Below are 27,392 nucleotides of genomic sequence, written 5' to 3' on the forward strand. Positions count from 1 at the left end.
CATCCTGGCTAACAAGGCGAAACTCTGTCTCTACCAAAAAGTACAAAAATTAGCCGGGCATGGTGGCATGCGCCTGTAGTCCCAGCTACTCGGGAGGCTGAGGCAGGAGAATCGCTTGAACCCGAGAGGCGGAGGTAGCAATGAGCCGAGATTGCGCCATTGCACTCCAGCCTGGGCGACAGAGCAAGACTGCATCTCAAAAAAAAAAAAAAAAAAAAAAGTTACCATCAGCACCAAAGAACAGCGAGGGTCCCAGCGTTGTAGAAGCCCAGACTCAGGCTCGTGTCCCCCTCGTGTAGCTGATGCCTAACACTGACATATAGGTGCTCGGAAATAAAGGTTTATTTGATTTGGCCAAAGCGAGAAGCCTGGAGGGCAAGATGTCTCAAATCCGCCTTAACAAAAAGCAGCAGCAGAGAGTGTTTATGTGGCCAGAGTCAGTGAGGGGGAGTTTCAAAGAATCAAGGGGAAAAAAATCTGTGTTTCTTCGGTCTCAGATAATTTCTTGAACAATCAGACTTCTGGGCGTCAGAAGCTGGTCTCAATGTATTTCAAAGGATTTATTCCTCCTGCAAACTTTTTTCGTAATCCTGAAGTCATCTCCTCCTGCTTGACAAAGAAACAGTACATCAACAGTTTATGTTGTAAGAACAAAGGATATTGGGCAAAAAGAGAGTTGTTCACATGTGCAAGCAAGGGCCTGATCGGAATTTTATTATTTCAGTCACTAACCAGTAGTCAAGTTAGGCAGAAACCCAAAAGTTCAAGACCTTTAAAAAAAAACTTTTTATTCACTTATTTTTAAATTTTTAGTTTTTGTGGGTACATAGTAGGTGTATACATGTATGGGGTACATGAGATATTTTGCGACAATCCTACGATGCATAATACTCATATCAGGGTAAATAGGGTATCCATCACCTCGAGTATTTATCCTTTGTGTTACAAACAATCCAATTATACTTTTAGTTATTTTAAATGTACACTTAAATTATTATTGACTATAGTCACCCTGTTGTGCTATCAAATACTGGGTCTTATTCCAATGATTTTTTTGTACCCATTAACTACCCCCACTCCTGCCCGAAAATGCCCCCCCACCCACCGCTACCCTTCCTGGCCTCTGGTAACCATCCCGCTACTCTTTTATCTCCATGAATTCAATTGTTTCCATTTTTAGATCCCACAAATAAGTGAAGACATGTGAAGTCTGTCTTTCTGTGCCTGGCTTATTTCACTTCACTTAATAACCTCCAGTTCCAACCATATTGCTGCAAATGACAGACAGGATGCCATTTGTTTTTTATGGCTGAATAGTACTCCATTGTGTCTACCGACCACATTTTCTTCATCCATTCATCTGTTGATGGACACTTAGGTTGCTTCCAAGTCTTGGCTATTGTGAACAGTGCTGCAATAAACACAGGAGTACAGACATCTCTCAATACACTGATTTTCTTTCTTTTGGGGGTATACCTAGATGTGGGATTGCTGGATCATACGGTACCTCTATTTTTAGTTTTTTAGGAACCTCCCTACTGTTCTCCATAGCGGTTATACTAATTTACATCCCCGCCAACAGTGTACAAGGGTTCTCTTTTTTCCACATCCTCGCCAGCATTTGTCATTGCCTATCAAAACCTTTTAAACTACTGGCCCAGGAGTCCCCCATATAGAGACACTAAGGGATTGTTAGTCTACCATCAGTATTCCACGCACAAATTTGAACTTACCAGTTCAGGACCTGTTAAGACATTAAGCTTGGGGTCAGTGGTTTCATGAATTTATCACCCTCGCTGCCTTTCTGTGCTCCATGTAAGGGACATTCCTTTTGCTTCTTCTAAAATGACCTACCTCATTCTTTTTTTTTTTTTAATAGACATTCCTTTTTTCTTCTTATTTATTTATTTATTTTATTTATTTTTGAGACAGAGTTTCACTCTTGTTACCCAGGCTGGAGTGCAATGGCGCGATCTCGGCTCACCGCAACCTCCGCCTCCTGGGTTCAAGTAATTCTCCTGCCTCAGCCTCCTGAGTAGCTGGGATTACAGGCACGCGCCACCATGCCCAGCTAATTTTTGTATTTTTAGTAGAGACGGGGTTTCACACGTTGACCAGGATGGTCTCGATCTCTTGACCTCGTGATCCACCCGCCTCGGCCTCCTAAAGTGCTGGGATTATAGGTGTGAGCCACCGCGCCCGGCCGACCTACCTCATTCTTTCAGGGGTGCTCCTCATTCTGCTATTTTGGAAATTGGTAAATAAACGCATAGCACCTGGTCTCCGTTCTTTATGACTTTAAGCTTTGGTCACATCTTTTTGGAGGAAGTCTTAATCTTTTTGACCTGGCCTCAAATTTCCATTGTAATGGTTGTTATAAAGATTGTATGGTGGTGTTTGTGCAGGAGTCTGTCATCTTGTAAAGCTGGCTCTGGCAGACACCTGGCCCTGTGAGGCTGAGTAACAGAGGTGAAATAATTTGACTCAGCTACTGTTGGCCAGCCTTGTGAACAGCTGTGCTCAACAGCTGTGTGAGCCAAAGTCCCACTTCTACTTCCTGTCTCAAATCCAGCCCCCTAATATTCAGCCAACTTCTCAGGCTACTCAGTAGGCATTTCAATATCAGAAGCAAGATCATCTACTCTGAATAGGAGACTTCAGTGCCCTCTGGTGGCCAAATGAAGTTACACACCCTGATTTCTACATTCAGGTAAGGATTTTTAAGGTTGGTTTTCTTTGTAACAGCCGAATTTGGAAGAACTTCAAGATAGGTGGAAAACTAAGTGGGAGAAATTCAAAAGGAGAAACACTAGGTTCATCATTTAAAAAACAAATTATTAATACAAATAGTTTGAATACTTGCCAATTATAAACATTTCATCCTTTACCTATTAAGGAAAGAATACACTCACATTTGGAGTTCTAATCTCAGGTCTGCCACTATCATGCCACGTGACCATGTGATTTTATCTTACCTTTGGGCCTCAATTTTTTCATCTAAAATGAGGAGTTGGGTTAGATGATATTAATATCTGATGCCTCTTCTAGCCCTGTATCTTCTTTTTCCTTGTGGTGGTTTTTGTTTGTTTGTTTTTCTTTTCTTTTTTTGAGATAAGGTCTTGCTCTGCCACCCAGACTGCAGTGCAGCGGTTGCTCATAGCTCACTGCAGCCTCCAACTCCTGGGCTCAAGTGAGCCTCCCTCCTCAACCTCCCATATAGCTAGGACTAAAGGTACGCACCACCACACCTGGCTAATTTTTAATTTTTTGTAGAGACGGAGTCTTATATGCTGCCCAGGCTGGCCTTGAACTTCTGGCTTCAATTGATTCTCCCACTTCAGTCTCCCAAAGTGCTGGGATTATAGGTATAAGCCACTATGCCTGGCCTTATTTTTCTATTAATATGCAAAGTATGAGCCTTTTGTAAGTTTCACAGTGTGAATTTTTTTGCAAGAAGATGAAAAAAATTAATTTATCGCTACACCATTTATTGGTGGCATACAAAATAGCAATAGACCCTGTTACAGCTCCATTACAAAACAGGTGCCTAGAACTTGGTTTCAGGCATCAGAGCATGAGAATGAGGTCTACAAACCCTCCAGCTTTAAGCATGCCACTCAGTATCTGTCTTTGTGTTTGCTGGTTCCTATGCTCAAAATGCTCTTCACACAACTGCTGGCATGGCTGCCTCACTCCCACCGGGACCTCCACTCAGATGTCACTCCTCAGCGGTGACTCCTAGAGCACTCTTTCTGAGAGGCCTTCCCCGGTTACTCTTCATCAGCCAACTCTATTTCTTTCATAGCAATCATTGGCCGGGCACGGTGGCTCATGCCTGTAATCCCAGCACTTTGGGAGGCCGAGGCAGGTAGATCACTTGAGGTCAGGAGTTTGAGACCAGCCTGGACAACATGATGAAACCCCATATCTACTAAAAATACAAAAATTAGCTGGATGTGGTGATGCGCACCTAGAGTCCCAGCTTCTCAGGAGGCTGAGGCAAGACAATCTGTTGAACCCAGGAGGTGGAGGCTGCAGTGAGCCAAGATTGCACCACTGCACTCTAGCCTGGTGACAGAGCGAGACTCCATCTTAAAAAAAAAAACAAAAAACAAAGCAAAGCAATCATTAATTCAATACAAAAATAAATACTATAATAACAGCATTTGTTTTTTAAGCTATGTGTTGTCTCCACTGGTAGAATGGGAGCTCCGGGAGAGCAGGAATGTTGCCTATCCTGTCCACCTCCGTATTCCCAATGCACAGAGTGCGCACTACCTACCTTTTTGTTGAATGACTCCCTGACAGTGAATAATATCTGGTAAAATTCTTTGCACATAGAGCTGTGTAAAATCAACAGGAAGTGAGGATGACTAAATTAGCATAAGCTAACAACCAGGTACTCCAGCTTTTGCTTAGCAAATCCTCCTCATCAGGATATTAGGGAAGCCCTTAGCCAGGAGTGGCTGAAATCGCCATTCCAGGTCCTGCTGCTTCTCATCCTGACTTTATGTTTTTATTTGAACACCCTACACTGGTCCTCATCCCCACAGGCCCACGGCAGAATAGTTATCTTTTCCTTATGTCTAGGTGTGATGCTTGCGAAGAACCCACCCTGCAAACTCCTGTTTTCGCATGGTGTTGCCCTTGTTTAATTTGTCTAGGTTGCCACTGGCTCCTTCTAGGTTAGAAGCGGTGGCTTTGTCCCCTCGTCTCCCAGCACCAAGCACAGATCCAGGCATCCAGTAGGTGCCCATTACATGTTACTGACAAGTGAATTGTATCAGAACAGTCACACCAAGAGCAGAGGGTGCTCAGGCTGTCTGCAGTCGCTCAGGCTTCAGTCTTTAAAGAATAGAAAACTTCTCCTTTGTGGTATGCATGCTTCAAATAGTGGACAGCTAGTGAAACGGTGAAGAGAGTTAGCTCTGGCGTTAGCCACTTAAGCATGACCTTACATAGGGTGATACTGAACCACAACTTCCCTGTCATCAAAATCAAAGCCTCCTTCACTGGGTTTTTTATGGGGATTATATGAGAAAGCATTTAAAATATCCAGTATAGTGCCTGGAACAGAATAGATGCTCACTAATTGTTATTTATGTGTAATTGTTAGCTTTTTTCCCATTCTTTCTTTCTTTTTTTTTTTTTTTGAGACAGTCTTTCTCTGTCACCCAGGCTGGAGTACAGTGGTATGATCTTGGCTCACTGCAACCCCTGCCTCCCAGGCTCAAGTAATTCTCCCACCTCACCCTCCCAAGTAGCAGAAACTACAGGCGTGTGCCACCATGCCCAGCTAATTTTTGTATTCTTTTTTGTAGAGATGCGGTTTTACTAAGTTGCCGAGGCTGGTCTCGAACTCCCAGGCTCAAGTGATCTGCCTGACTCAGCCTCCCAAAGTGCTGGGATTACAGGATGAAATGAGAAACCCATTTTTATGAGAAAGAATATCTATGTTGTTTAGGCCACTGTAATTTTTCTGTCATATGCAGTCAAAGCTAATCCAAACTGACCCAATGGCTTTAGTTTATCTACTCTAAAATCAAACAATTTGGCAGACATCCTTTAACATAAATTGGCTTTAGCAGCAATTCTATACAACAGGTCAAAACATTAAAACAGTCATTTACTCAGGAACCACAATTCCAAACTAATTTGTCCTAGAGGGTTTACCAGGAAACTATTGTAAAAAAAAAAAAAAAGAAAGAAAGAAAAGAAAGAACCCTTAGGCAAATTAGATTTAACAGAGTTTAATTCAGCAAAGAACAATTTGCGAATCTGACAGCCGCCCAAGCCAGAGTAGGCTCCGAGACTCCAGCACTACCACGTGATGGAAGATTTATAGACAGAAAAAGGAAAGTGACCTACAAAAAAAATGAAGTGAGGGACAAAACCGCCAGATTGGTTACAGCTCAGTGTTCGCCTCACTTGAACACGGTTCAAACAGTTGGCCACCTTTGATTGGCCAAAACTTGGTGATTGGCACAAGACTAGGCTGTAGTCTACAGTCTGTTTACAAGTCCATTTAGGTTATAGTTCACAATGTATGGAGAAACGTTCAGGCCAAACTTAAGATATTTATATGTAAGGAGGTAGTTTTAGGCTAAACTTGTTTAAACACTATATTTTAAAATTAACTTAAGGTGTTTTACTGAAAGATGTTTTTCCAAGTGAGCAACCCTGAGCATCTGCTTTGAATTTTTTCCCCAGCTAGAGTTATCGCAGCCCCGCTTAAGGCAGTGTGCCCTGTCCCAGTTGTTTCTTGAGTGATTGTCTAAAATGCAGATTCATTGGCCTACTTTAGAACAATGGAATAAAAATCCATAGAGAAGTTCCTGGGACTCTGCATTTTTAACAAATATCCCAGTAAGGCCTATGCACAGTAACATTCGAGAATTCTTAGATGCCTCGCTCTTTCTCTCATAAGCTAAAGGAGATCCCAAACTGTTCTTTGAAGGAGACTTTGGCTTCCACTTAATCTACCTTCTGCTGCAATGAAGTGGGCATCACTCAGTCATGTGTCTGGGTAGAATCCTTAATTCTCTTTAAAAGACTTTATTCTTTTCTCTTTTAAAAACATAATAATTTTCCTTTTTATCACAGCATAGCTTCTTTTGAGATGTTACAACTTTACACTCTGCCATGTTCAGTTTTATCGAAAGCCCAGTTAGGAGAAATATCTGTGGTGGATTTCCTAAGAACATGCAGTTCATTCATAACGGGTTTTTTTTTTTTTTTTAGCTATTCTAAATTGTACCCTTGAAATGTACCAGAGTATCAAAGAATTGCCTACTTGAACTGTATTATTTGGCCTTTTGTTTGGTTTTGTTTTTACTGAATTGTACTCTGGAGTTACAATATTAGCTTACTTCAAACATAGTTATAAGGAGGAACGGGAGGAAATGGGTTATTATCGCTCCTGTCTCCCTCTATAAAGCAGTACTGTCTTTATGAGCACCCGTAAGAGAAGGTGTCAAGTCTCAAGATCAGAAAGCATAATACTTCCAAAGAGCAATTGGTTTCCTTTAATCTAATAGAGATAATAAAAACAATTATTATTTTATTATTTTTAATTATTAATTATTTTTCCTTTTTGCTTTGGTTTCTGAGAGTTTTCACAGTGAAATATCTTGTGACCTACGTTGAGCAAATGTATAGGACTCTATGTCATACATCACTTTGCACTGGTCTTATCCATGACCTTTTTATTATTACACACACTTTCCTTCATCATATCTCTTAAGAGTATATTGTATAATTTTTACTGTATGGGTTTCCATGAATGATTGCTAATCCTTTGTGGAGAGAGCAGGGAGGGAGGGATAGATGGAGAGGAACCTAGATCTTCTGAGTCCGAGTCTGGTTTTCTCTTGGCTATATCACAGTGCTTCAATCTCTGCACATCTACACTCACCCCAACACACGCTCAAAAGACAAGGGACCAATTTTAAAAACCACATATACGGACAAAATAAAAATGGTGTGATTTCTAAGTGAACGTAGCTATTTCTGAGAGTTGATAGGAAGAGTAGAGAAAGAAAGGGAAAAAGTAAATGAAGGGAAAATTATAAAAGACGTGAAAAAGAGAGTATAAAAGAAAAAACAAACACGTAAAGAAGGATTATTTTCTGATTATTATTATTATTACGTATGTTTTCCTTCATTATATCCCTTAAAACAAAAGTTGTAGACTTTCCAGGCTAGCATAGGACATTAGCTCCCCTCAGCATGCATGAGAGGGATTGATTCCAGGATTCCCAGCAGATACCAAAATCCATGGATGCCTCTATTAGTCCATTTTCACACTGCTGATAAAGACATACCCAAAACTGGGGAGAAAAAGAGGTTTGATGGACTTACAGTTCCACTTGGGTGGGGAGGTCAGAATCATTGTGGAGAGTAAAAGGCACTTCTTACATGGCGGTGGCAAGAGAGAAGAGGAAGAAGCAAAAGCAGAAACCCCTGATAAGCCCATCAGATCTTGTGAGACTTATTCACTATATGAGAACAGCATGAGAAAGACCAGCCCCCATGATTCAATTACCTTCTCCTGGTTCCCTCCCACAACATGTGGGAATTCTGGGAGATACAATTCAAGGTGAGATTTGGGTGGGGACACAGTCAAACCATATCATTCTGCCCTTGGCCCCTCCAAATCTCATGTCCTCATATTTTAAAACCAAGATTAAGATTGTTTAAAATGTGCCTTTCTCCAGAGTTCAAATGTACATTGTGCTCCCGACACATGAGGGCACTATTTCTATAGTTCATAATATTCATGGTACAGAAATCTTTGTGGGAAGCTAGGTCTGCAGAACTCGTGGCTGGGAACATGCAGAGAAAAAGGGTTTGCTATGTGTTCTAGGCTCACCATGTTTTTTAAGTGTGACGTGTCCTAGTGTACCCTATGAACAATGCCAGGACTCTTGGGGCTGCAGGCTGGCCTTCTGGCCACAGGGCTGCTAGCTGGAACTTCCTTGAAATGAGGATGACTGCATCTCATTTATCTCTGCGGGATAGAACTAGTGTATTAAAACACCAGCTTTGGAGCCTGACGGAGAATGAAAGATGAGTGACCTAGAGCAAGTTGCTTAATCTTTTCTTGCTCTAAAGATGGAGGTATTGCTGAGCACAGTGGCTCATGCCTGTAATCCCAGCACTTTGAGAGGCTGAGGTGGGCAGATTGCTTGAGCTCAGGAGTTTGAGACCAACCTGGGTAACATAATGATACACCGTATCTACAAAAATATATATAAAAATTGCTGGGCATGGTGGCTCATGCTTGTAATCCCAGCACTTTGGGAGGCCAAGGCGGGCGGATCACAGGAGTTCCAGACCATCCTGGCCAACATGGTGAAACACCGTTTCTACTAAAAATACAAAAATTAGCTGGGCATGATGCTGCGTGCCTATAATCCCAGCTACTTGAGAGGCTGAGGTAGGAGAATTGCTTGAACCAGGGAGGCAGAGGTGGCAGTGAGCTGAGACCGCTCCGTTGTATTTCAGCCTAACAGAGCGAGACTCCATCTAAAATATATATATATATATAAAGTAGCTGGCATGGTGGCACATACCTGTAGTCCCAGCTACTCAGGAAGGAGGCTGAGATGGGAGGGTCAACAGAGCCTGGGAGGTCAAGGCTGCAGTGAGCTATGATTGCATTACTGTACTCTAGCCTGGGTTACAGAGTAAGACACTATCTCAAAAAAAAAAAAGTAAGTAAATTAAAATGAAAGTATTGCCTCATAGATCTGTGAGAAGGATTAAGTGGGGGTAATCTACATGAGCACCTGACACCTAGTACGAACTCAGTAAGAAGACACTAATAGTGTTTGTTACTCAGCAGTGCTGATGTATAGAGATGCTCAGTACAAGTTTAAGCAAGTGAATGAATGAATAGGTTGTGTTGAATCACACAGATTTTACCCAATGGAAGAAAACTACCACTTTTGAGCTTTTTCAGTGTTGAATCACTTCAGGGCAAAGTGCTCAGCCAGTGTGCAGTAAGCCTCTCTACCTCTGTTCATCTTCCTGATTCCTTATTGAAGCAGTGAGAACACCGAGGTCAGAGGAAAAACGTGATGTGCCCCAGGCTTCAGAGCTGATGAGGGAATCAGGATGAGACCCAAGGTCTCATGAGACCTAGCACAAAGCTTAACGCATAGGGACCCGCCTGGCTGGGCTGGGAGTTGAGGGGTTAACGCACTGATCTAGAAAACAAATAGGCTTTCGGCTTGGTTTAGCTGTGCTTGCTGGGCGTACAGTTACCCAGCAGTGACCCCACCTGAGTGTGGAAGGAGCCCAGCCACAAGGAGCATCCCAGCCTGCCCCAGGGCAGCCGCCCTGGATTGGCCTCTAATTGAAGGCATCTTTGGGGAGAGCTCTCACACACTTCCCCAAATATGCTTCTGTGTGTGTGCCATAAGAGGCCTTGGGTCACCACCTTCCTTTGCGCAATGAGATCAAAAGAGCAGTTTCTGCCTCTGCTGTTGTTTCTTTCCTGTCGCCACTTTCTCTGACTTTTCGGGAACTGTTGAATTCTTAGGACACAGCCCTTCTCTGGCCCTGGTGTGCTTTCTCTCTTCGAAGGCTCCCCAGGGCTTCCTGACTGGAGCAGATGGCCCTCCCTTTCCCGGGTGAAACAGGCTGACCTGGGCGGGCGGCCCCTCTGCCTTTGATCTGCAGGTGGGAGGCAATAAAACGCACTTCCCACGTGCTGCTGTAACCATCTATTCCAGATTCCAAAGAAGGACTCGGGAGTCTCTCTGAGCCCACTCTGGTTTGGGAAGCTGCCTGTAAAAATAAATAAATTAAATAACTAAAAGCAGGACTTTACCCGCCCCATACATATGTCCTTCTAAGGACTTTGAGACAAAAGATGGGAAATTGGACCATGCCAGGAAACCCAGGATGGATGGCTGCCATACACGTCTCATGGAAAATTCTCTCCTCTGGGGGATGTCTGCCGGAAGTGCCATCTGCTTTTGCCACAGATTCATGGCTGTGAGCGTGGTCCAGGCGCTAACCACAGTAGGCCCTCGGTTAACTCCGGCCGTGGTTCTGCCCAGAAGCCAGGCGTGAACAGTCGCGTCCAGGAAAACTTTTCCCTGATTTCATTCACTTGTTTTATCTGTATGACAATCCTACTCCCAGGAAGGCTTTGCAAGGCACTTTCACCTTCAGCTCCTGGAATGAATGAATGCAGCTATGATTCTTTTTAAACTATCAACCCAACAATTTCTGTATATCCAGTAAATATCATAATGACCCGTTTCACATGTCAGGAACTGTGCTGTGCACTGTCAGAGATAAAATGGTGAAAAATGCCGTTCTCTTTAACCCTTTTGAGGCCCTACTGGCATGAAGCTGTGTTAGTGCTCAAGGGAAGGTACAATGGCTGAACACGTGGTTTCTACCTTTCCACACTCAACTACAATAAAATTAACCGTGGTATCATAGGAGGGAGCCAGACTTGGCATCAGCTCCTGGATTCAAATCTTGCCTCCTTCACTTGATGGCTGTCTGGTGCTGAACAAGGTACTCTTTCAACTTCTGACTCCTCATCTTCCAAGAAGGAGGCCATAATTCCTGCTGGCAGTAAGGCTGGGTGAGGAATAAATGCTGGCAAGTTGTTTATGTGCCTAAGGCAGAACAGATGCTGAGAAAAGGTTTATTTCCTTCTTTCCTTAGGGAGCTTAGAGGCTAATAGATAAGAGCTGGTTCTGCTGTAACTAACACACACTGCAGACTGTCATACAAACTCAACGTGGGGTGCAAAAGCATGCCGAGGTAGCCTTTTGAGGTTTGTTGCATATGCTTGGGGAAAACGGCTCACATGAGCATTGCTGGGGGCCGTACCCTGGGCTCCTTCCCGCAGGGCCTGTTTCCGGGCCCTCTACCCAAATCCACTTTGGGAGAAGTAAGTTTGGGGGCCTTTATTACCCACATGTGATTAGAGATCAGAAGTGGCCAGTGGGGGTGGGTTGGCAGTGACTTGCGCCCAAGGGAAGGATGGGAGCCCGCAAGAGTGGTGGGGCTCTGGGGAGAGAGGCAGGCTAACCAGCAGAAGTGAATGGGATGTGCATAGTATTCCTCCGAGAGTGGAAATACAATATAGAAGAATTGGATATGTGGTTTTCACCCTAAACCAAGCGGAGGAACCAGCACCAAATGCTTAACAGACACACAGACAAAACCCAAAAAGGTGGCCTAATGCTGCAGCACTTCACCGTTCGCCCAACCTTGCAGCCTACATGCAGCACTCAAAGACATTAGTTTATCTGGACCTCCCAACATCCCAGTTTGGTAGGTGGACTAATTTCATTACTTCATTGTACAGAGGATGAACTGGGATTCAGAGAAGTTACGCAACTTGTCAAGTGGCACACCTAAGTGGCAGAGTTGTGGCTCTAAGCCACATAATCTAAACTTTTTTTTTTTTTTTTTGAGATGGAGTCTCACTCTGTCACCCAGGCTGGAGTGCAGTGGCGCGATCTTGGCTCACTGCAACCTCCACCTCCTGGGTTCAAGCAATTCTCCCATCTCAGCCTCCCGAGTAGCTGGGATTACAGGTACCTGCCATCATTCCTGGCTAATTTTTGTAGTTTTAGTAGAAACAGGGTTTCACCATGTTGGCCAGGCTGGTCTTGAACTCCCAACCTCAGGTGACCTGCCTGCCTTGGCCTCCCAAAGTGCTGGAATTACAGGCATGAGCCACAGTGCCCAGCCCAGACTTCTTAAAGAAAACATAAATGGCCTATCAATTCATGTAAGAGTGTCCCAAAATTTTTGTAGTGGTGGCTCCTCTATGTTCTCCCCAATTTTTTTTCTCTTTTTCTACAGCAACAGAAGTTTTTACTGTGTACATGGCAACTCAGATAAAGACTACATTTCCCAACTTCCCTTGCAGCTACAATTGTTCGTGTCATTGTTTGGGACAACATGAGATATAAGTAGAGGTAATATGTGCAGTCCTCAAGGTCAGACTCTTAAAAAGAAGTTGCATGCTCTCCTCCCCATTGATGGCAAGGATGCAAGACGTGACAGTAGGAGCTGAGGAAGCCATTTTGTTTGGTGCCAGCTCTGAACCACTCACCTGGAATTTTATGTGAGAGAGATAAACAAGTTTAAGCCATTATATTTTGGGTTTATTTGTTACAGAAGCCTAATATTTACTCTAACTAACATGGGTATGTGGATCTGATGATAGTCATTAGGGAATAAGACTGTGGAACAAGAATGAAGGAAGAACAGGGGTTAGAGCTTGCAGGACGTGTTACCAGTATGCTCTGCCCATGCAGGCTCCTGAATCACGTTCGCTGTTTTGGGCCTCATCCTTAGGCACACAGGGGGTGTCCCCTCAAATTCTTATGGCATCAGAATTGAGCCAACAATTGCCCTTTCACTTAAATTCATTTCAGGTGGCATGACTCAAAGAGCACCAGACTTAAGGTCACAAGGCCTGAAGTCTAATTCCACCTCTGCTTTTTCTGCCTTTCTCAGTTATTTAATCTTTTTGAGCTTAGCTTTCCTCATCTATAAACTGAAGATGATGGTATCTGCCTCCAGGATTATTGTGACAGTTGGCTTAACTCAGTGCTTGGCACATAACAGACACTTCATACTCTCTCTCCTGCCCAGCCCCTCTGCTGTGCCCCATCAGAACAGCCTTGTGACACAGAAATACAGTACAGACCCCCATCATCTCTTGTCTCACCAGCCCACCAAGGAAAAACACAGGGAAATGTATCCAAGGACTCATCAGCCCACATCACAGAGCTTAGACTTTGGTGAGCAGAGAGTGGGGGCCCAGAATAATGTTGGCAGAATCCAAGAGTCTTTTTAAAAGGAGGGGCAGATCAGTGAAACCCGGAGCAGAGCCTGGCAGCATTTGGGAAACACAACAGTGGGCTCCATTATGTGGATGAAGTGCTGAGATCATGATCGGAGCCTCTGGGCTCTTGGCATGACCTTTAGGGTCAGAGGTACCTCGGCAAGACTGGCTGGTTGGTTCAAGTTCAGGGTGTAACAGTTCTGGTGGCTCCAGTGTCCACTGAGAAACCTGGGAAAATCTCTCTGCTGGACAGCCCAGGGGCTGACATCAACCTGAACTGCTACCAAGTATCAGGAGAAGCTTTCTTAACAAGTCAGGAACAATTAGACATTGTGCAGGCAGGTAGATCACAGTCTGTGTCCAAATCCCACAAGAAGAATTCTTAAGTATCTGCTTACAGCCCCTGGAGAGAGGTGTTATTCCTCTGGTCCTAAACTCCTCAACCACAACCTCCGGCCATGTTCTTGGCCCTCACCAGTCCCCACGTGTCTTCTCTTTGGTAGTGGGACCCCAAATACATATATGGCTCCAGCACCATAGGACCTGCTAGATTCCTGGAGGCTGAGCTCCAGTTCCCACTTGTCCATCCTTATCAAAAGCCTGACTGTCCTGTTCCTCTCATCCTAATCTAATCCAGTCAAGTTCAGGGTTTGCCAGCACACCAGGGCATTCTCCTCTCCATCCAGACAGTGATTGAGGCTCCAGGCTGGTGGAGTGTGAGTCAGATCAGACCAGCCCCAGCACAGCTCTCTTTCCTCTACTGGTATTTCCCAAAGTGTACATGCAAGTTTTAGATAATATGGTAATGCTAAATTTAAAAAGTAAATTAATTTAATATAGATCAAAAAGATACCAAATAAATTGTGGTACAGATGTCCCATGACACTGAAATAAAAATAGTGCTGGGAAAATGCTCTTCACCATGGTGATTCTCTGGTTGAAAATGAGAAATACGATTTTTCAGTTGACCCAAATACTCCTTCCAGCTGACAAATACAGTCTCTTTTGAGGAAGATTATTGACTTGTGAAGTCAAATTAAGATAGCAATAGATTAAACAGTTGAGATTTGCATTTTAGGGAGGTGATTCTGAAATAGAGCTGCCAGATGAAATACAGGACACCCAATTTAATTTGAGCTTCGGATTAAGTATTGCATGGTGATATGGTTTGAATCTGTCTCCACTCAAATCTCTTGTTGAATTCTAATCCCCAGTGTTGGAGGTGGGACCTGATGGAGGGTGATTGGCTCATGGAGGCAGAGATTTCATGAATGGTTTAGCACCATCCCCTTGGTGCTGCTCTCATGCTAGTGACTGAGTTCTCACACAAGATCTGGCTGTTTAAATGTTTGTGGCCCACCCCCTCCCCACTTGGTCCTGCTCCTGCTGTGTAAGATGCCTGATCTGGCTTTACCTTTTGCCATGAGTAAAATCTCCCTGAGGTCTCCCCAGAAGTAGATGCTATTATGCTTCCTGTACAGCCTGTGGAATTGTGAGCCAATTAAACCTCTTTTCCTTATAAATTACCCAGTCTCAGGTGTTTATTTACAGCAATGCCAGAATGAACTAATACAGATAATCGATACCAAGAAGTAGAGCACTGCCATAAGAATACCTGAAAATGGAAGTGACTTTGGAGTTGGGTGACAGGCAGAGGTTGGAGTATGGAGGGCTCAGAAGAAGATGGGAAGATGAGGGAAAATTTGGAGCTTCCTAGAGACTGCTTGAATTGTGACCAAAATGCTGTTGGTGATACGAACAATGAAGGCCAGGCTGAGGAGGTCTCGGATGGAGATGAGGAACTTACTGGGAACTGGACCAAAGGTCACTTTTGTTACGCATTAGCAAAGAACTCACAGGCATTGTGCCCCTGCCCTAGGGATCTGTGGAACTTTGAACTTGAGAATGATGATTTTAGGGTAAGCAGTAAAGCATTCAAGATGTGATCTGGCTGCTTCTAATAACCTATGCTCATATGATGAGCAAAGAAATTATCTGAAACTGGAACTTATATTTAAAAGGGAAGCAGACCATAAAAGCTTGGAAAATTTGAAGGCTAGCCATGTGACAGAAAAGAAAAGCCATTTTCAGGGGAACAATTCAAGCCAACTACAGAAATTTGCATAACTAAAAGGAAGGCAAGTGCTGATAGCCAAGACAATGAGGAAAAGGCTTGAAAGGCATTTTAGAGAACTTTGTGGCACCCCTCTCGTCATAGACCTGGAGGTCTAGGAGGGAAGAGTAGTTTCATGGGCCAGGCCGAGGGCCCCCCTTCCCTATGCAGCCTGGGGACACTGTTCCCTGCATCCCAAACCACTCTGGCTCCAGCCGTAGCTCAAAGAGGCCCAGGTACAGCTCGGGCCACTGCTTCAGAGCTTGCAAGCCATAAACCTTGGCAGCGTCCACATAGTGTTAAGCCTGCTAGTGTGCAGAGTGCAAGAGTTGATTTTTACCTAATGCCTATACCTCCATTGGATTTGGGAGTAACTATTTATTTCACATGCTCTCAGATGAGACTACTTTGGACTTGGGACTTTTGAGTTAATGCCGAAATGAGTTAAGATTTGGGGGATTATTGTGATGTTATGGTTGTACTTTTGCAATGTGAGAAGGACATGGAGGGGCCAGGGGTGGAATGATATGGTTTGGATCTGTGTCACCACCCAAATCTTACGTTGAATTGTAATCTCCAATGTTGGAGGTGGGGCCTGATGGGAGGTGATTGGATCGTGAGGGCAGAGTTCTCACGACTGGTTTAGCACCATCCCTTCAGTGCTACTGTCATGATAGTGATTGAGGTCTCACAAAATTTGGTTGTTTAAAAGTGCCCCACACCTCCTCCAGTCTCCCAGTCCTGCTCCTGCCACGTATGACACCTGCTGCTTTGCCTTCCACCATAAGCAAAAGCCCCCTGAGGCCTCCCCAGAAGCAGATGCCATTGTGCTTCCTATATAGCCTACGAAACTGTGAGCCTTATAAATTACTCAGTGTCAGGCATTTCTTTACAGCAATGTGAAAACAGACTAATACACATGGGACATATTTATACTAAAAATTGCTTATCAATAGTCTGATGTTCAAATTTAACTGGACAGCTTGTATTTTTATTTGATAAACCTGGCAGCCTTACTCTGAAAGTTTGAGTTGACCTCAGCTCCTCCTACTTACTCCCACATCCTAGTGTGTACTTAACCCCTGGAAAATCAACCTGGTAGTGTCTTTCAACCCTCTTTTTTCCTCTCCAGTTTAGGCCTTCAACTCTCCTGACTTGTTTTCCTGTCTGCAAAATTGCCTCTGATTCCTTCTGCTGTTGGAATCATCTTCCTAAAATGCAAATCTGACCCTGGCCAAACAGCTCTTAACATGTTGCCCTTTCTCCCACTGGACAAAGTCCAAATTCCTTTGGATGTCCAATTCCAGCCCCTGTTCTTCTCTGACGTCCCTGCCACGATGGACTTGGCTTTTCTCTCTGTACAGTGCACCCGTTTGTGTGTCCTCCAGTTTACTCCTCATGGCCTCATAGCCTGGAAAAGTCTGATTTGGGTCTTTGTTATTAACCCCAGCACTCAGTCCTCAGTGACACCTCCTCAGCACCTTAGCTCTCACTGCTGTCGCATCTCTGCCCCAGGCTAAGGGCACTTGCTACATCTAAGACTCTATCTCAGGGCTGCGATGGAGTTCTTGAGGGAGGTGCCAGAGTGGGTCTTGACCGTAGCAGGAGGGCCTGAGGTCCTTTGCGACCCCAGGAGGTAAGAGGAAAAGAACGGAAAGCGTTGGTTCCTCCTATTTCTTTTCTATTTTAGTCTCTGTTGGTTGTGCGACTGTGTGCACATGATCTGATTTAGTCCTCACGATATCCCTGCAATTTCATCATCCTGAATTTTTATAGGAAGAAATGATGACATGAGACGTTGGCATGATTTGCCCCCAACACATTCAAAAAATAGCTATATTTAGAACCCAAGTCTTTTAGTAGGAAGACCAGCCTAGTACCATTTACTGAACTCCATCACCCTACCCCACCTCATCCTACCCCAGACCCCCTTCTCCCTCAGACCTTGTACCCCAGGAGGAGTCCCTTGGAAACAAATCATTTCTTCTCTGCAGGCCGCATGCTCGTTATTCTGTACATGACAACTTCCTTTGGCTTAGTGACTTGAACTGGTGATGATTAGGATTTTGTCATGAATGTTTTCAGAAAAAAAAAATAGGAAAAAAGACTGAATTATTTAATTGCTACTGGGGCAAAGGGCTGACTAAACAGGGCTAATGCATTTTGCAAAAGGGAAAAGGCAGGGTGGAAGTCTGGGATAGAACTGGAACCCTTTCCCTGACTCCTGGACTATGGAATATTCCAGTCAGCGTTTTCCTACCACATGACTTGAGCTTTCTGAGTCAGGAACTCAATTTTCTTTAGATCCTAAAAATATTGTCTTAAATTTTGCTACTATTAGATCTCTTTTGGAAATTCCAAACATTTCTAGGTTTTCTTTCTTTTCCTTTTCTATTGTTTATTCATTATTACTACTATTTTTGAGTTATAAATAGCATAGAGTGCACGAGTGGACTGATCTTAAATGTCCTGCTCAATGAGTTCTTGCATTTGTATACACCAGCCCCTGGATCAAGATGTAAGACATTTCCATTACCTCAGAAGAGTACCTCATGCACCTTCCCAGTCAATATCCTGGCTCAGGGGTAGCTATTATTCTAACAGCTATCACCCTGATTTAGTTGTGCCTATTCTTGGCACATACTCTTCTGTGTCTGTCTTCTGCTCAGTATTATGTTTTTGAAATTCACCTCTGTCATACGTGTCAGTATTTTGTGTCTTTCTATTGCCGAGTAATATTTTATCGCATGAATATTCCACAATTTGCTGATCTGTTCTTCAACATGTGGATTGCCCCTAGTTTTGTACTCTTATGGATAAAAATGATTTGTACCATTATGATAGGCTTGTATGTGTCTTTTGATAGGTATCTCTACCTATTTCTCTTGGGAGCATGCCTACGTTTGGAATTGCTGGTTCATGGAGCAGTGTCTCAAATGTTTCGGGAAATGAATGAACTCTTCAACAGCTGTATGAAGAATGCTGCCCTTAAGCAAACCTCTAAAGTGCACAAAGATGTATTTACTGATCTCAGAGTTTTTAGTGACCTTTCTCTCTCCAATACCAAGAGCCTGTCCTGGGTATCCAATCGCCCTGAGTCTACTCATTGTTTTGTTACTGTGGAAATTTATGAGGATATACAAGCCCAGAGAGAACAGTGCTATGAATTCCCACACGCCTGCACACAGTTTCAAGAACTATCAATGTATTCCCAATCCTGCCTCATCTATCTCCTTAACCATTTTTCACCCCTGGAAAACTTTCAAGCAAATCCCACACCTCATGTAACTTTAGCCACGATACTTCAGTTATCTATCCCTGGCAGATAAAATCTTTTATTTTTAACACAACCACTACATCACTTTCACACCTAGGAAAAGTAACATGGATTTCTTGACATCATCTAATTCCATCTGTGTTCAAATTTTCCCAATTGTCTCAAAATTATTGGTGTATTTGAATCAGGATCCAAAGAAGGTCCACACATTGCATTTTGCTGATATTTTTCTTGTCTCTTTAAATGTATGATAATTCTTTCTCCCTCTTTCTTTTTGTAAAAAATGTTTATTTGTTAAAGAAACCAGTTCATTTGATCTATAGAAATTTCCCTCATTCCGGGTTTTGCTGATTAAATCCTCATGGGATGTACGTGGGCCATCTGCCGTATTTCCTGTAAACTGACAGTCAGAGCTAGAGGCTTAATTAGTCTCTGGTTTCATTTTATATATTTTTTACTTTTGCAAATATCATATCATAGATGGCACTGTGTCCTTACTGCGTCATATCAGGAGGGCACAACATCTTCTGCCCTCACTTTGAAAGATGCTGCCCATCTTTCACCTGCCCTCCTCCCTTTCCCTCCCCGAGGGCTTCACTTGTTTTCTTCTCTATTCCTGCCCCTCCCTCAATGCCCACAGACCGCACTGCTACCCTAGCCAACCCACCAGACACACATAGCCATAGCTGTCCTACACTTCACTCACGTGTGACCTTCGTCTGTGGCTTCAGCAGTTAATATCATGACTTACCACAGAAAGGGAATAGTGTGCAAAGCTAAAGGGCCTTCTACCCCTCCTATCACTACTTCTCAACCCAAATGTATGGTTTCTAACCTCAGAACCTCCACATTGGAAACTACCTTGAAAGTCAAGTCATTAGACTCTAACACAACAGAGGCTAACAGCCCAAAAGTGATTGTCCGAGATTGGTTTGTGATGTCCAGTCCTGGAGAACACACCCCTTCAGAAAGGAGACCACAGCTAGGAGGCTTATAACAGTATTGTCTTTATTGATGCCAAATCTGCTTTCTTAGAAGTTTTACCCAGTTAGTCACATACCTGGCCTTAGAAGTTAACCCAGAGGAGTGGCACCTAGGGTGGCAATTTGTGGTCAGGTATTTTCATGTGTTTATTATTTTACTTTTTTAAAATGTTTAATTGTGGTTAAAAAAATCACATATTATAAAATTTACCCTCTCAATCATTTTTACAGTTCGGTAATATTTAGTGTACAGTTCGGTAATGTTAATTATTTTTACATTGTTGTGTAACAGATCTCTAGAACTTTTTCATCTTGCAAAACTGAAACTCCATATCCATCAAGCAACTCCCCTTTTCCTCCTCCCCCAAGTCTCTGACAACCAATATTCCTTTGTTTTCCATGATTTTGACTACTCTAGACATCGCACATAAGTAGAATCATGCAGTCCTTTGTGACTGACTTATTTCACTCAGCATGTCACCCTCAAGGTTTATTCATGCTATAGCATATGACAAGATTCCCTTCTTTTTAAAGGCTGAGAGATATCCCATTGTATGCATATAATGTATTTTCTTTTTTTGTTCTTTCTTTCCTTCTTTTTTTGTGAGACAGGGTCTTGCTTTGTCACCCAGGCTGGAGTGCAGTGGTGCAATCATGGCCTGGCTAATTTTTGTATTTTTTGTAAAGTTGGGGTCTCACTGTATTGCCCAGGCTGGTCTCAAACTCCTAGGCTCAAGCAATCTGCCCACCTTAGCCTCCCAGAAGGCTGGAATTATAGGCATGAGCCGCCAGCCAAACACATTTTCTTTATCCATTCATCTGTCAATGGATATTTAAGTCGCTTCCACCTCTAGGCTATTGTGAATAATGCTTCCATGAACATGGGTGTGCAAATCATCTATTCAAGATCTTGCTTTCAGTTCCTTTGAATATATACCCTAAAGTGAGATTACAGGATCATATGGTAATTCTACTTTTAGTTTTTAAAGGAAACTTCATACTGTTTTTCAGAGGGACAGCACCATTTCATATTCCCACCAGTAGTGCACAGTGTTCTAATTTCTGTATATTCTCCATAAAAAATCAGAGAATTCTGGTTTCCTTTTTCTTATAGTGGCCACCCTAATGAGTATGGGGTACGCTCAACTATCTCACTGTGGCTTTGATTTGCATTTCTCCAGTGATTAGTGATATTGAGCATCCTTTCATATGCTTGTTGGCCATTCATGTATCTTCTTTGCAGAAATGTCCTTTCAGGTCTTTTGCCTATTTTTTAAACAGGCAAAATTTATATGAGATTCCATATAAATTTTGAATTCTTTTTCTATTTCTGCAAAAAGTAAAAGCTATTGAAATTTTGATAGATATTACATTGAATTTGTAGATAGCTTTGGGGGCATGGCCATTTTGACAACATTTAGTCTTCTGATCTATAAACATGGAGTGTGTTTTTGTTTATTTGTGTTTTTCATTTCTTTCAGCAATGTGCTGTAGTTTTCATTGTACAGGTATAGTTTTCAGCTTACTTCCTTGGTTAAGTTTACTCCTAAGTATTCTACTCTTTTTGTTGCTATTATAAGTGGGACTGTTTTCTTAATTTTTTCTTGGGTTGTTCATTGTTAGTACATAAAAACACAACTGATTTTTATGCTAATTTTAAATCATGTAACTTTGCTGAATTCGTGTATTAACTCTAACAGTGTGTTGGTGTACAATCCTCAGGGCTTTCTACGTATAAGATCATGTCATCTGTGAACAGAGATCATTTTACTTCTTCCTTTCTGATTTGTATGCCTTTTATTTCTTTTTCCTGCCTAATTTCTCTGGCTAGTACTTCCAGTACCATGTTGAATACAAATGGTAAGAGCAGGCAAAATGCCCTGTTCCTGGTCTTAGAAAGCTTTCAGTTGGCTGCGTGCAGCGGCTCACGCCTGTAAACCCAGCACTTTGGGAGGCCGAGGTGGGTGGATCATTTGAGGTCGGGAGTTTAAGACCAGCCTGGCCAACATAGTGAACCCTACCTCTACTAAAAATACAAAAATTAGCCAGGTGTGGTGGTGCATGCCTGTAATCCCAGCTACTTGGGAGGCTGAGGCAAGAGAATAGCTTGAACCCGGGAGGTGGAGGTTCCAGTGAGCTGAGATTGCACCACTGCTCTTCAGCCTGGGTGCCAGAGCAAGACTCTGTCTCAAAAAAAAAAAAGAAAGCTTTCAGTTTTTTACCGTTGACTATAATGTTAACTGTGGGCTTTCTATAGTTTTACTGTTTATAGTACAGGGCTTTGAGACTGGTTTTAAAATATTAAATTTGGTTGAAACTAGTCACACATTAGAAATGATAGCCCAGGAGGACCAACTGGCAACAGAAGAATCTGCATATGTATTTTCTAGACGTGGGTTTATGGAGACATATGGGGCCATATTTGTCTCGTGAGCTATGTTCTCTCATGCTTAAGTTTCAGGCGAAGTGATTGACAAAGCATATCTAGCTCATATAACTAAAGATAAGCCATTTCCCTGGGCAGTCCTTTAATGCCAACCTTGACGTTTCACACATGTGAGCCCAATGGACCAGCTACTACAGCGAATGGAGAACACTCTTCTTGGGTTTGTGGAGGAAGAAAAACTTGGAGATACTAATCACCATTTTCCTTCTAGGTTCTTAGCGACTTTAGAGATTCAGGGTCTCTAAGTATCTCTAGACTTTGATGAGAGGCAGCAGAAGAAAAGCAGCCAGGAAAGAACAAAACAGTGCTCTGATATGTCTCAGTACCAACTACCACGAATGTCAAAACAGACATTGGCAAGCGGGGACAGAGAACTGTGAACTGCAGCGACAAGAGATTCAGAAATACCACCCTGAGCAAGACCAAGCTGAATTTGGAAACTATGGCTTGTTTTTGTTCTTAAGTGATAAGCTGACTTGAGATAAAAGGAAGGAGAGAAGCTCATTCCTTCAATTACCAACTACTTCCTGAACATGAATAAGCATGATTAAGGCGTCTAAGTAGGCACTATGGAATACTGAGGAGAAAAGACACACCCATACATCCCTGTGATGTGAAGTAGAGGTGAGTACCATGAGAGGGCGAGGAAAGAGAGCTATGGGCAATGCACACTGTTAATGGTTGAGGAATCCCTCCTCCCTGAGCAGGCAATCAGATCATCATCCGTAGCTCATCAACAGCTAATATTACAGTCCCTCATGTCCTTTCTTACCATCCCACTTCCCTCTTACCAACCCTAGTTCTAGTTCTGGTCCATCCACCAGCCTTATGGTAATCATGACCTGGTGCAGGGATGTGGGAGAAAAGGCACCAGGCAGACAAACAGACCGCGCCAGACAGACAATTCATGAAGCCTTAAACACAGCTGCAGAATTAAAACAGAAATGTCAAGGGAACAGAGTGTTCCAGCTGACTTAACTTCCTGTTGATATTTCTCTGGGGAGGAGGGGTGAGGCCTGGAGTTCTATCTAGTACTGGGGTAGAGGGAGGGCGGGGGGTCTGGTCCCAGCGAGAGTGGGACTTACGTCTTTTCAGGCTTGGGTACCTAGGAGTTGGGTTCCCATCTGCAAGGCTGTTGACATTCACTTCCTGAGGCTGGCCATGGTCAGAGGAGTGTCTCAGCTACTGATGTGCCCAACCTACAGAAAAACAGGATGTTAGGTTTCAGATCTGATTGAGCCATGAGATGCAAATTCCTTTGCACCCCACCCCCACCTCTCTCCCCTACAGCTGCCACCCACACCATTCCCCTTTCTGCAGCGAAGCATTCATCTCCCTGTGTGACTTCCATCAAGGGCTGTCTGCACCCTTTGCTTCATTGCCAGCTGGCTGTGTGGGGTCAGATTAGTGCTTAACCCATTTCATTATGGTTTCAGATTTATGGTCATTTTGATTAGGAGTTCCTTATCACATCCCTGGGTGACTGATGCGAACTCTCATCAAATTAGAAAAGGAGAATGGTTAAGCCACTTTGCTCTTGCAAGTCACCTATCTGGTAGGGTCTTTGAGTCCCCAGGCCTCACCTTGGCCCCTTTGCCTACTGGTTATCTACAGGTAAGTGGTTGTCAAATCTTTCTTTCCCTTGATCTCTCTCATCCCATCTCTTTCTCTTTGTGGCCACCTAAGAGCCCTTTTGGCTGGGCGCGGTGGCTCATTCCTATAATTCCAGCACTTTGGGAGGCCGAGGCGGGTGGATCACGAGGTCAAGAGCTGGAGACCATCTTGGCTAACATGGTGAAACCCTGTCTCTACTAAAAATACAAAAATTAACTGGGCGTGGTGGTGGGCGCCTGTAGTCCCAGCTACTCGGGAGGCTGAGGCAGGAGAATCACTTGAACCCAGGAGGCAGAGGTTGCAGTGAGCTGAGATTGCACCACTGCGCTCCAGCCTGGCGACAGAGCCAGACCAAAAAAAAAAAAAAAAAAAATCCCTTCCATGTGCAATGAAGGAAACAGCCACTCTGCTCAAATTCAATAATCTTCAAATTGCAGATGTCACCCATTTTCACAGAGGCAAACACCAAGCACAAAACTCTCCCAGAACAACATGCTGAGTGCAGGAGGATCTCCGTAAGGAGGCTGGAAGGGATTCCAAACTTTGTGCCTACCCAAAGGGCTGATGTGCACCCCGTTGGAGCGGGCCCTGCCAACCTGAGGTCTGAAGCTGGCTCTGGCAATCGCTCATGTCCTCTTCCACCCTCCTCAGGCTCCTGGGGCTTGCTCACTGAATCCTTCCACACAGATCTCCGCCAGCAGCCCCTGCACCGAGCACACCTAAGTCAACGTGTTCTTCCTCTCGCCCCCAAGGCCTTCCTTGATGCCCATCCTTGTCCCTTGAGCCTCCCTCAGTACCCAGCAACATCCAGTCTGACACTGTTCAGCACATTTCAGATTTAGTTTGTATTCTGATTGAAAGATTCAAGGATCTATTATTGTCTTTTCAGATAAATGACCCTCATAAGATAGGGACTCTCTGCTTGCCTCATGGGCCCTAGAATGGTATTGGGTACACTGAGAGAAGTCTTTAGATGTCTCAAAGATTATCACACAGCAGGAAGCAGGCAGTGTAATTATAACTTACTCCCAAACTGTAAAAACATGGACGAGACGTCAGAACCAGGAGTTGTGACTTTAGACAAGGAGATGACTAGTTGATATGCGGTAACTAGGAAGAAAGGTCAGATCTTTAACTGTGCTATGGCATACTCTATATTACAACCCCCTATGTTATTACTGCATTTTTAAGTGGCCATGTGAGAAGTGGATTACAAAGTGAATTATCTACCTTTTTGCATGGGGCTGGTGTGCACTCATTCATCCAACATGCATCGATTCACCAGATTTGAAGGTGGCACTGATCATAGAAGTTTGACCAAGACAGGATGGAATGTGCCTTTATTAAGCTTAAAGTTTCATAAGAATATAAAGAAAGTAGATGGGGCTGGGCGCAGTGGCTCACTCCTGTAGTCCCAGCACTTTGGGAGGCTGAGGTGGATGGAAGGAGGTCAGGAGTTCGAGACCAGTCTGGCCAACATGGTGAAACCCCATCTCTACTAAAAATACAAAAGTTAGCCAGGTGTGGTGAGCACCTGTAATCCTAGCTACTTGGGAGGCTAAGGCAGGAGAACGGCCTGAACCTGGGGGGCGGAAGCTGCAGTGAGCTGAGATCGCACCACTGCACTCTAGCTTGGGCAACAGAGCAAGATCCTGTCTCAAAAAAAAAGGAAGTAAATGGGCAATTCTATAATAATTCTTTCAGCAGCACTAATAGTACAGACGTTGAGTGGCACATAGGAAATGTCTCTCTCTCAGGTGATAGGAGAGTGGGGAAAGGGATGGTGGTGGTCAGGGCCATCTTCCCAGAGAAAGCCTAAACCAAGAACTGAAAAATGAATAATAGTTTGCCTTGTGCAAATCAGGAAATGTATTCCAGGCAGAGGGAAGAGTCTATTAAGGGACCTGAAAGCAGCTCAGGGTGCCTGGTGTCTGGAGTACTGGGTGTTTTCTGTTGAGAAGGGGCCAGACAGATCTAAGTGCAACCATGTCAAGAGGGGGTGTGAGTGAGCTATCTAAGAAGTTGGCCTTTATCCTGAAGGCTCCTGGGAACCAGTTACATGTTCTAGAAAGATTACTTCCGGTGGAGTGGAAAATAGATGGAGTGAGGGGATTATGAGTCAAGAATGGAGGTAAAGAGAACAACTAGCAGATGCAGAGATTAACTGGGACACTGTTTTCACAATCCCGACATAAGAGGGCAGTGACAGTGATGGAGGGAGGGGGATGATGTCAGGGTATTTCAGAGCTAGAATTGCAGCACCTGATTGCTAAAGATGAAGGAGAAATCGAGAGTGACTCCCAGGTTTCTGTCATGAGCAAATGGATGGATACTGAGGCCACCACAAGAGGGAAAGAGAAACTAACAGGCAGGGATGTAGGTTTTCAGTAAAGGAGCACTTTGCCAAAGTTGAAAACAAGAACACCAAGAACACGTCGTGCAGGAAACTGTTGACATACGTCTCTGCCTGTTATCCACGCGAAAAGACGGAGGGGGATGAATCGTAGGTGGGATTTGGATACTATTCTTTCTTTCTTTTTTTTTTTTTTTGAGACGGAGTTTCGCTCTTGTTACCCAGGCTGGAGTGCAATGGCGCGATCTCGGCTCACCGCAACCTCCACCTTCTGGGTTCAGGCAATTCTCCTGCCTCAGCCTCCTGAGTAGCTGGGATTACAGGCGTGAGCCACCGCGCCCGGCCCTGGATACTATTATTTCTTATAATCTGTTTCACTTTATTTGTATAGAATCATTGGGAATAATTGTTTTAAGGCCAAGTGGGTGACCTCCAGTTTGGACAATTTCCTGCCCACTTTAAGATACTGATTTGTATTAGTAAACACCTTTAGTGGCAAAACTGCACCATCACTTAACCTTACTAACAATATCCTAAAGAAATTACATCAAAAAAACCTTTATTTCAGTAAACATCACCTCATTTTCTAGAAGACATTAGTTCTTTGTTGAGAATGAGAAAGAGGATTATCAACACCAACTGATGTTTAAAATTTAGATAGGAATTAAAGCACTTCAAATTCTGACAATGATTACTCTTATTTTTTTCAATTTAAAATCGTTTTCCTCCACTAAGGATGTTAGGTTTCCCACTCCCTTTTTCTAAATCTGTTTCTCTGTGTGCATGTGCGCGCGCGTCCGTGCGTTTCTCTCTCTGCCCTTCCCTGCCCATCTCTTCCTCCCCATCTCTGCTCCACATTTTTCTGAGGGTCTCTCTCTTTGTACTGATATATGAGTCTGATTTTGTCTTCTTACAAGTTTATATCTATCTGAATCAGTTGAATACCTTCAGCTATAACAAAAGATCATAACTCGGCCAAGCGCAGTGGCTCATGCCTGTAATCCCAGCACTTTGGGAGGCCGAGGCGGGTGGATCATTTGAGGTCAGGAGTTCAAGACCAGCCTGGCCAACATAGTGAAACCCCATCTCTACTGAAAATACAAAAATTAGCCGGGCGTGGTGATGGGGTCCTGTAATCCCAACTACTCGGGAGGCTGAGGAGAATGACTTGAACCCAGGAGGCGGAGGTTGCAGAAAGCCGAGATCGCACCACTGCACTCCAGCCAGGCGACACTCCGACTCGGGTAGAAAAAATAGAAGATCATAACTCAAA

At 43.7% G+C, this 27,392-nt stretch overlaps 1 long non-coding RNA gene across 2 annotated transcripts in view; it reads right to left on the reverse strand.

The window, feature by feature from the left end:
• Positions 1–204: 204 nt before the first annotated feature.
• The window catches only part of LOC135272280 (uncharacterized), a 33,660-nt gene continuing 6,472 nt past the window's right edge, over positions 205–27,392 (reverse strand). The window contains exons 2-3 of one of the 2 annotated variants that reach the window (XR_010340382.1): positions 23,238–23,351; positions 205–606 (exon numbers count right to left, since the gene is read on the reverse strand). This is a non-coding gene — a long non-coding RNA (uncharacterized LOC135272280). Of the gene's footprint in view, positions 607–1,094; positions 1,412–23,237; positions 23,352–27,392 lie in introns of those variants that run through there. The other variant, XR_010340381.1, reaches the window with a different exon arrangement.

This window comes from Aotus nancymaae, unplaced genomic scaffold, assembly GCF_030222135.1.
Source record: "Aotus nancymaae isolate 86718 unplaced genomic scaffold, 86718_ANA_hifiasm-v0.15.2.pri h1tg000108l, whole genome shotgun sequence".
Classification (NCBI taxonomy): domain Eukaryota; kingdom Metazoa; phylum Chordata; class Mammalia; order Primates; family Aotidae; genus Aotus; species Aotus nancymaae.